The following is an 11,069-nucleotide window of genomic DNA, read 5'->3' on the forward strand; positions in this document are numbered from 1 at the left end:
TCTGGCCGTGCCCCCCTCCCCCCCCATGCTACCTAATACTGAGAGGTGTCTGTGTGGGTTTCCAGTTTCAGTGGAATAAAGGCAGACAGCTAGTGGCTTGCAAATGCGAATGGACCCTGCAGATAAAAAGAGCTTGAAACTAATGAGAGATGTTTTCTTTTGTAGGGCTTGATGGGCTGATCAACTTTGTTCTGACAAGCAACCTGCTGGCTGCTGGCTGTAATCTGTCAGTCTTCAAGAGGGGACAGAGAAAGGTGTTAAAAACATTCTGATTTGAAGACACTATGAAGAAGCAGGGAGAGGGAGCTTGAAAAGCTCAGTATCATCATCAGATGTGGGGTCTGGCAACACTCCCACCCCTTGAGTAGCGAGCTGGGAAAAGTCTGGGATGGTGCAGGCAGGGTGGAGGTTTAAACTCCTCCCTAATCAGGGCCTGGCCACACCCCACTCGGCTCAGCACTGGGAAGGGACGGGAGGGCTGCAAGCACGCTACCCCGGCTTCTAGCCTGAGCCACTGCAGGCATCTGTCTGCATTTTTGGAATGAAAAGGAAATGTCTAGTGCACACTAATCTGCAAAGATTGAATCAATTCAGGTTCTGGCTTCTTGAATGTCTTCTCCTAGCCCTAGTATAAGCATTTTCAAAATCTGTTCAGTAACCATAGGAGATAACTTCCTTTTTTTTTGTAAATTGAAAATGGAGAGTGTTAAGATACTCACAGGATTCTAGCAGCTGAGGCTTTAAGGGAAGCACCAAAAATTATCCCATTTGGCAATGCTGCTGTATATTCATAAAACCTCACTGTATTTCTTATATAATAAGTTTAGATATAATAAATAAGTTTCGATATTTTGAAAATATGACTACTTTTCAGATGCATTAGAATTTTGATAGAATGAATTGGCTTAGAGAACTAAATATGTCATCCTGTTCCTGTCAACATTATAAGAGTTAAACTTCATTCAGGGTTTCAGATAGAAAGATTTGACTGAGCCTTCTCAGCTCTACGTCAGACACACTATAAAATTCTCACCAAAATCTGAACACTTATAGATTAGGATACAGAAGAAAAATAAATAAATAAGCAAAGCATAAAGGATTTTGCAATGAGAACTGAGCAGTTATTTAAGAAAAACTTATGCAAAACTTAACAGAGGCCTTTGCAAGAAAAAGGATACTTAGAACTTTATTCCCACTTAAGTGGGGAAATAAGAGTTAGTTCTGTTGTTGAATTCAAGTTGATCGCTATGAGAATAGAGGCTACGTGCCTGCATTTGACAATCCAGGTGGACATAATGGTAGAGGAGACATAGAATAGTTCATTGTTGGGGGGCATGGCTTTTGTTGTCTATTAAGACACAGAGTCACCTTTCAATTACTGGTGGAAATTCTAGGACAGCTGCTGTTATGGACTTTGGCTTAATTATCTGGTCTGGGGAATTATCTGCTTGGTTATAATGTTCTTCATTGGTCATTCTTAGGCTGGATAGAGTTGGATGAGGCTTCTTGTCCTGTTATGCTGGTGCATGCCATGTAGTTAGTCTCAAGGTCAGATGAGAAGATAAGAGAGGAAGAAAGATAAGGCAGAAGGATGATAGCAGAAGGGGCAGAAGGAGTCAGATGAGGGGGGGAGCATCCAAGCAGGATCTGACATGTATCAGGTTGGTCCTTTGCTGATGTTCAGGGATAGTGCACACTTCTCCGCAAGTCAGATATCAAAAAACTGATGACTGCTTGATGTTACATGGCTGAACCCCTCCCTTCCCCCTCCCAATTCAATGACACATGTGGTGCTGTATCAGGCAAAATTTCCATTTGTGTTGGACTGCTATAGACATAAAAATTAAAATCAATGTAAATTGTACATTCTCTCTGACTTCTCTCTCTCTCTCTCTTTCTTTCTTTCTTTCTTTTTCAAACTAGAAAGCACAAAAATCTTATATTATGTTAGTTCTAACTAGTTGCTTTGGGGGATGTATAACATGGGTCTTTTGAAGTGGCAAGTGAAAGACCCTTTGCATGGATGCTGCACCTCCCTGATCCCTGCGGTGCTGCTGAAAACGAAGAGCATCTTTTTTAAGAGTGAATAGACCTAGACAGGCATAGAGGCAGAGGACACTAGGGATTAACTGAAAAGGTAGGGTCAGAAGAAAGATAAGGTTTATAAAGTACACAGATTAAAGAGAAAAGGATGAGATTAAGGGGAGATAGACTCTTACAAATCAGTACAGTCAAGAGTGAGACTGTGGCATTCTTTCACACAGAAAATCTAAAACTCCCTTTATTCAGAAATGTTCAAAAGTAATAAACAGCACCTTGAACTCTTCCAGCCTCCTTTCTTTAACCTTATCCTTCTCGTACACCCCATGTTGCATCCATCAAGGAAATCTTTGGTGCTTTCAAACTCAAGTAACTTAATTAGAAAAGAAACAGGTCTTGCCACACAACTAGTTCACTATAGGTAAACTCTTTCAGTCCAGTAGAAAATGAAGGCCTTTATACATTTGGTACATCACAGCAAAGTGCGCATTTATGGTTTGTGGGGCCAACTTCTTGAATGCAGTCAGTCACAGAACCTAGGTATTCAACCACAACCCCAGCCAAACTTCTCAAAATATCTGTTCTTGCCTGCTTCCACTGTAATGCCTATGGCCAGATTTTCACCAGAGATCTGTACCCAGAGTATTACAGGGGCCTTTTGAAGATCTGCCCCCAAGTGGGGGCATGTTAAACTCTTCTTTGGGTTCAGGTACTGTCTTTTTGTTCAATATTTGTATAGTGCTTAACACAATGGGGCCATGGGCCATGAAGATGGCTCCTAGACACACAGCGGTGTTGCAATTATTAAATTATAGATATCTCGAGTGAGCAGTGCATAGTGGTAACAATGAACCAGAAAAAGAACAATAATATATGCTCTCCATATTACATTTTATTGTCGAGGTTTACATCTACCATGACAGGATAAGAATGTGTTTAAAAAACTTCGTATATACTTTTATTATTACATTTATTATAAGTAAAATACTAATAAACGCCACTCCACCATGATGACTTCCAGATAAGTCCATTGAAAAACTGCATAATCTTATTTGTATAACATACATTGGTCTTCTCCCATTCCCTCCCAACTGTCTGTTTTTTCTCAGTGTACATGGGATTCCCATCATTGTAGAATAATCTGGGGGTCTTCTTTCACTACAGATTGACTTGGTTTCCCAAGTCTACATGGGTTTTTGGCCCAGTTGTACATTATCATTTCCCATTCTTCTGTATGTTTCTGATGCTTTGTTCCAAGATGGGGGGGAGGGGGGGGAGGGAGGGGGCTCCCCCTCCCATCTCTCTTGCTCTTTCACTGCCTTTTCCCAGTCTATGATACTGAATAATTTTTTTTGGGGGGGGGGGGGTTCTTTTCCTTTTCCTTTTTTAATTCTTGAATTTTAATCTAATTGCAGAAAATCCAAGTGAAAAACATTCTTGTTGTATTTAGCTCACCATAAAAAACTTGACATTATTCCTTCTGTTTCTTCTGCTCATGTGTTCTTTAACTGAGATATATTTCCTGATTAAGTTCTGCAGGCTGTGTTCCCGAGCCATCACCCGCTGGTCAGTAGTTCCACTGCTCCATGCATCAATCATAAATTGTTTTACAATTCCTTTAGGGCGTAGACTATAATACTTAATGAGAATGGATGAAATCCAAATATTGTAAACAATTGACAACTATAGACTCATTATATTCTCCCAAATTAAACACAACTCAGAATTTGAATGTTTTTATTTTGGAGATTTTAAAAAAACCTGTTAAAATGTTTTGATATATTCTTAATTTTTACATCTGAACTCTGAGGCTGTTTGCAAGCACCTACTCTGGACTCTTTCAAAAAACAGTTGGATATTTTTCTCGCTGGAATCACTTGATCCCAGCTGACTTCATGCCTATGGGGGTGGGGCTAGTCTCATTGATCTTATGAGGTCCCTTCCAGCCCCAATGTCTATGAATCTATGAATCTCTGGGTACTTTGAAATAATAAATGTTTGTTATTACTATTTCCAAAGAGTGCAGTGGTGCTATACTGAATAAGTGAATAGCATGGGGTATGTGCAGTAGGGCAGTGCGAAGCTTCAGTCCCTGATTCAATTCAGTGGATATTTGGCTTGATTTGGTGGCTGAGTCTCGAATCTGAATTGAATCAGAGGCCCCTTTCATCTCTCCAAATCGAATTGGAGCCCTCTGAATTGATTTGGAGAGATTCAGAAAGCTTTGGCCATTCGGACATAGACACAGCTTTAAATATTATTTCTATATACCTCAAGGTAGCAGGTGGCTTCTAAATACTGAGATGCTGGGGTGGATGGAGCATCCCACAGGAGTGTAGAGGGCTTCCCAGCACACTCGGCAGTAGACCCAGAAGTGGGCCAGAAGCACTTCTAGTCCACTTCTGGGTCCAACGGAGTGTGTGTGCCCCCGCCCCCCGTGGCTGGTGCCTCCTGGGTCTGCGGGGGCACCCGGGGCCCCCCCCATGGCTGATCACCAAGCTGGGGGGGAGGGATGCAGGGCCCCCTGTGCCTGTGTGCTCCCTGGTGGACCCAGAAGTGGACCGGAAATATTTCTGGTCCATTTCTGGGTCTGCTGCTGAGCACATTGGTATCCCCCATACTTCTGTGGGATACTCCATGCAGCCCGGCAACACAGCATTCATGAGCTGCCTGGTACCGAGCACATGAGGGCCCTCCCCATGCTCCTGTGGGATGCTCCATCTGCCCCAGCATTCCAGTGTTCACAAGCCACGCCGGTACCTCGAGGTATTTAGAAAAAACATTTAAAGCTGTGTCTATGTCCACATTTCTGATTCTCCAAATCAGCATCGAATCAGCATCGAATTTTCAGATTCAGATTTGACTGAATTGAATCAAATCAGGGACAGTGATCCAAATTAACAAATCAAATTACTGTCCCTGATTCAGGCCAAATCTGTATCTGAATTGAATAGGGCCCTCTTTGCACACCCTTAATGTGCACACATTTACCATACTCAATCCATGATCATGCCACTTGAAATTGTGTGATCTTAGATTGTGTGTGGCAGGTGTACATGTTTGCTGGTGCTGGGAACCATGTCAGGAACATGGCCTAAGTAAGTTGGGGTTGGGGGAAGAAGAAGTGGGATTGGGTGGGGTAGCTGTTATGTAGGTTGGGGAGGACTGGCGAGTCCCCGCAAGGGGAGTTGCTGGTTTCATGGAGGGGAGAGCATTTGGGGACCTAAAAATAACTCAGCCAGGGGTGGGAGGAAGGGCAGTGGGGGGAAAGATAGAAAACTGAAGCCCCGTGGCTGTGGCTGTGGCCAGTGGCTGGGCTTTCTCAGTTTGTGCTTTGCTGCGACTGTCCTGTGAATATGTGTTTCAGTAGATCAGACAAACCTGTTCCCAATCCATCTTAATTCACCTCCTCAAGTGAACTGAGTTAGATTGAGCTGGCCTTTCCCCCCCTTATTTAACCTTCCCAAAAGATCCTAATTAGGTTGATCTAAGTGCAACTTTTGTGAGTACTCAAAGTTGCTATTTATGATATGGCTTGTTCTATATATGAATCTCTAAGGCCATGTCCACATCTGAGTGGACATTTGGTTCCCCAGGGACAAGTAGCAGCAGTGCATCTTGTGCCACTGCCAGTTGTTCCTGGGGAATGCCTGTGCTTTGTGCCTTCTGGAGCATGGCAAGTTACCCCGGGTGGGGTAGGGAAGGCTGGGGCCAGCACTGGGGTCCTGGACACATCCCAGGACTTCAGCAGTGGTGATCCTGCCTCACAGAGCCTGGCTGGTAACCAGAACATAGCTCTGTGTGGAGTCAAGCTCTGGTTATGAGTGGTGCACACTGGCCCTGCGTGCGCTGTTCCAGTTTTTCCCTCAATATCCGGGAGTCAACGCCCTCCGAACCCCGCCCTGCTGCTCCTTTGCAGGGCAGAGAATAGCTTGACATGTGGTATGCGGTGTCACAGATGGGTCTGCAGTACCACTTATGCATAGCTGCGTTCATCTGGATACAGCTTAAGATAGTATTAAATGGTACTTAAATGCTTATGTCTTCTCCAGTATCGGCCTTTTGGATAAGAGTGCTAGCAGGGATGTTAGCAGTGCCCAATGGTGCTGTTCGTAATGTAGAGCATAGGGTGATCTTAGGTCAAGAAGTGTGTCACGTAGACTTTTAACAACTTTTAACTTTGGGAATCTTTTCCTTGGCTGAGGATTCAATACTTGAAATAAAAGTGTGTTAGCAAGGGTAATCTATGTCCCAGGGATACAGAGCTTCTCAACGATCTGGTTAAAATGTAATTATGTTGGTTAACATTTGGTCCGCTGGCACAAGATAACAATCTCTAACCACCTCCCCTCCCCCCACCTTATAGTCCATCCTATCATACTTTATGGCAAATAAACATTGTGGTCTCAGGTCATTGCCCAGTGGACAGGTTTCCACATAACTAAAACTATCATGACATTAGTAATACTAAACATCCTAAGTAAATGCATTTCAGGAAATTTTTAAATGCCCAAAGGGAAGTTAAGCAACCAACACCTATATACACCATTTCTCTCTTGTATCTTTGAAACACTTCAAATGCACAAATTGACTTTGGAAAATATTAATCTATAGATTATAAAGTTGTATACAGCACTGTCTTGCAAGCCAAGTCTGCATTCTAGTTTTACACAGCAGATGAAATTAGCTCGAACCTAGGTAGTCATGATAGCTAGACAATCTTCATCTTTTAGTTCAGTGATTACTATTTATACTTATTTATATCTTAAACCTTCTATGATCATCAGTCTATTCTCGAATATTCTTGTGGCACTCTACATACTGGGATGCTACATTGGACTTGGGGATCTTGTGCGAATAGATGGCTTGAGGAGTTCAGTGACATGGTTTCAAAGAAATTGCAGAACATCCCTCAATGTCTCAGTTTATTGTTATTCTTTTACTATTTTACAGTAAAATCGAAGTTCCCCAGTCAAGGCTCAGAGCCTCTATGAGCAAGATACTTTACAAGAACATAGTCATCAAGGCAGTCCTTGCCCCCAAGTCAGAGAATGTGAGGTACATGGTTTATTTGGCCTGGAACAGGACCAGATTTCTGAATAAGCATTCTGTGCTACGTTCTGTTAGTAGAAATGTTGACTTCCTAAATCTGAAAACAATTACAAGCAACATGAAATAGAAGGAAATATTTCAACATAGAAGCCTGAATGACCATTGGGAATCCCTTGAAATGCTTTATTAGTTGCTCAAACAAATGCAAAGGGGACTACAAAAATGATTCCAGGTTCAGAAAACCTGCTTAACAATGAGAGACTAAAAAAACTCCATTCAATTTAATTTAATGAAGAGCAAGCTTAGAGGGGACTTGATCTACAAGTACAAGTGAAACAGGTTTCTGATAGAAGGCAGCTCTTTAAACTAGTAGAAAAGGGCTTAATGAGATCAGTGATTAAAAACTGAAGCTAGAAAAATTGAGATTAGAAACAACGTACAGATTTTTAACCAAGAAGGTAGTAATAATTTTGTATGTGGTAGATTTTCCATCTCTGGAAGTTTTGATATCCAGACTTGATATCTAAAAGAGGGGGAATGGACTTGATGAAATCACTGAATGAAATTTGCTGGCTTGTATCATACAGGAGGTAAAACTTAACGATCCGGATGGTCCACTGTGGCATAAAAATCTGTGAAATTTTATTTTGATTTCACACAAGGATGGAAGGAGTCATGTACATTCATCAGAATTCTTGATATGAGCTGGTGTGGGAGAAGTGATCAGGACAGTTTGGAAAGAGGTAAAAAAACACTACAAGTAAAGGACAAATTAATGCATTAAAATTAGGATGCAATTAATTATGAATTATTTCCAGTATTTGTACAAAAAGAAAATATATGGAAAATCCCATATAGTTTTGAATCTCTTTTGACTTATGTGTGCTGCTTCTATTCAGAAAGAATTATATCTGCTTTTGAAAACACGAATCATTTTTGTTTTTGGTTTTTTTTCCATTTTCCCCTTACATTTTCTGTTCTTTTCCCATTCTTTCAGCACTTTCTTATTCTTTTGGAAAAAGTGTTTGTAAAAGGGGGGGAAAAAGGGGGGGGGAGAAGAAGAAGGATGAAAATAATCCCAATATTTTCTTTAAGTTTTCAAAAAACGAAGCAAAATATTTGTTATTTTTTTATGGGAAATGAAATGTAAAGTAAAAAGGAAATTTACTATTTTAAAAAAAACCTTAATGTTTGAAAACGAACTTTGTATTAAAACACCTTACTGAAAAAAAGTATTTGGACCAGCTGCAGAAATATTTTAAAACTCACTTTTTAACTAAAACTTCAGACAAATTAGTTTTCTAATAACATCTGGGTTTTTATGCCATTTCTCCATGCTCAGATTTATAAGTAAAAAATCACATTTTTGTCTTTAAGTGCTTATACGTCTGCTACAAAGGACTTTCTTAAAGGGACTTCTTTGTAATGATGCATATGATCCAAGGGGACTATTATATCTATAACCTGAGAGCTAGGGTGGCCTCAATTCATTTGGTATGTTGACAATATCCTTTTTCTATTTTCATTGCTGCTTACTGCCTTTTTTTTTTTTATTAGTGTGTCTCTTTTTCAGTGCATCGGGTTCGTGAAGCAAACAGCTGTTCATTTGTTTTGTCAGTAATAGAAAGAAGACTCAAACAGCTGATGACAGGTAATTTGGGCTGATGTCGAAGTTCTTATAATAGAAACACTGTGGAAACCTATCACTTTATCTTACAGTGTCTGTAAGTGTGTGACGAGACTTCCTGAACAGAAGAAAAAATCTGCACTTCATAGGGTAAATAATAAACATGAGAAAATAGACAGTGGTGTTAAGGATGTCATATAAAAATGTCACACAAGAAACTGTTTCTAGTACCCGGCATGAAATCTTACTGGACCTACAAAACTCAGGAACCGTGGCTATCAAAAGACATCCTTGGAACAAAATCAGCCATGCTGGGATGTGTCCCAACATAGCTGATCCGCTTCATTGGGTGACATGGACGTCACCTGTTGTCCTGAGTCTGGGCATAGCAGTGCAATACGTGTCTGGGGAACCCCTGCCAGGGGATTCCTGCGGAGTGCTGGGGTGCACCTCTGCAGGTGGGGGAACCTGGGCAGCTGCTCCCGGGACTTCTGGGATCCAGGAGGGCCAGGGTTGGGGTCAGGCCCCTGAAGTCCCAAGCCTGCCTGGGACAGCTTGAAAGTACAGACAACTCCTGCCATAAAGCAAACAGATGAATGACTCGGAAAAGCAGCACAGCTTTTTACCACCTATTGTCACGGCCACAATTTAGGCCATTTGTGGTATGACAAGGGATGGGGAAGTCTGCTTCCTTGAACCTTTACCTCCGTGAAAATGTTTATGGTGGCACAAAAGGTGATATCTGTTTTTAGCCTATGTACAGTCTTCTTGAGTGTCATCTATTGACCCATTATCTGGTTTTTATTCACAATAGACAAACTAGACCACACTTTCAATATCTCTTTTCCAGATAACTTTATAGTCTTTGAAATGATTAGGATGCTTTGCTGCTGTTGCACATCATGTGGCATTGAATGTCTCCCTCCTCTTGCAATTCATCTGCAGTAGATATCTATTCTGTTATGTCTTTTGACATCACGACTGTCAACTCTTGGGGGTTTCCAGCAAATCCAAGTTCTTTACTTAATATTAGCAAGCAGCCTCTGGTTCAGTGGTGCTGACTTGGATCGTACAGTGAGGAAAATTGTTCCTTAATTGTTTGTAGAAAATTACAGGTGCATTCATTAGAGTTGTCCTTGTACTTCTATCATGTCTGATCTTTTTTGGTCCTCTTTGTAGGCATGGCTCTGCACTTCATCTCTTATTTCTGTCATTGGCAGTCCTCTTATTGGCTATCCTATCTGGAGTTTAGTACCTTAGTACCTCTGTGACAGCAGTATCTGGCACCTGGTTGCATTGTTTAATTTGTTCTGTCACATTTCTTCTACTGCAAGCTTCAAAAGTTAATATACTGTAGGCAGGAGAGAGCCCATATAGGCAGTGACATGAAAGGTGCTCTGGGCTGCTGTCTATGCCTTCTGTTAGTGTATGCCCCAGTCACTTCCTACTTTGTCCTGGATATCCTCATGCGGTTTCAGTATAGCAGGAAGTGAAACATTGATCATAACTGTTGCTGAAGTGATCCAGCACCTTTGGTTAGCCTCACAAAGAAATAAAGCAGAAAGTACTGTCACCATATGAAGGGATCTAGGTAAAGAAGTGATCACAAGCAGCCACAGAAAACAATTTTTGACAGTCTTACACAAGGTAGGAACCTGATAGCATATTCCTGACTATTGGATACTAGTACCATGTATATTAACCAGCTTGTAGTTTATCTAGGCATCCTTTTTTTGAAGCATGAAGTGGGAACCCTTTTAAACTGGCCAGTGGTCCTCTCTCATCAGTGGCTTCCCAGTTAGGACCAATGACTTCGGCTTCATTGCATTCCTTGTGCTGATTTGCAAGCCCCCGTACCTAGTTTATTGGGTTTCCTGGATGTCCTGGATTCTTGATGCTGCAATCCCTCTGTGTAATAACCAGGGATCCTAGTTTTCTCTGATTAAAAAAAAAAATTCCAATTTTTGGATATAAAAAGTAACCCCAAATCCATATTTTTCTGTGATTAAAATGAAACACCACTAATATATACCTATATATATATATAGTGGTGTTTCATTTTAATCATAGGAAAATGTGGATTTTGGGTTACATTTTATATCCAGAAATCGGGGATTTTTTTTTTTTTAATCAGAGAGAACCAGGATCCCATGGTAATAATTGAGTGAATAAATGGGTATGTGACCCTTATGGCCTCTAGAACAAAAATAGTTCCTGTATTCAGTTGGAATTGAGCAGTAAACAATTAAAAGGGGAAAAATGGCACATAAGTCAAGAAAACATAGGTTGCTAATAAAAAAAAAAAATACAAAAAAGCACCTGTAACATTCTGTCAAACATATTTTCTGCT

This window comes from Gavialis gangeticus, unplaced genomic scaffold, assembly GCF_001723915.1.
Source record: "Gavialis gangeticus isolate Ggan-Ray unplaced genomic scaffold, GavGan_comp1, whole genome shotgun sequence".
NCBI lineage: Eukaryota > Metazoa > Chordata > Crocodylia > Gavialidae > Gavialis > Gavialis gangeticus.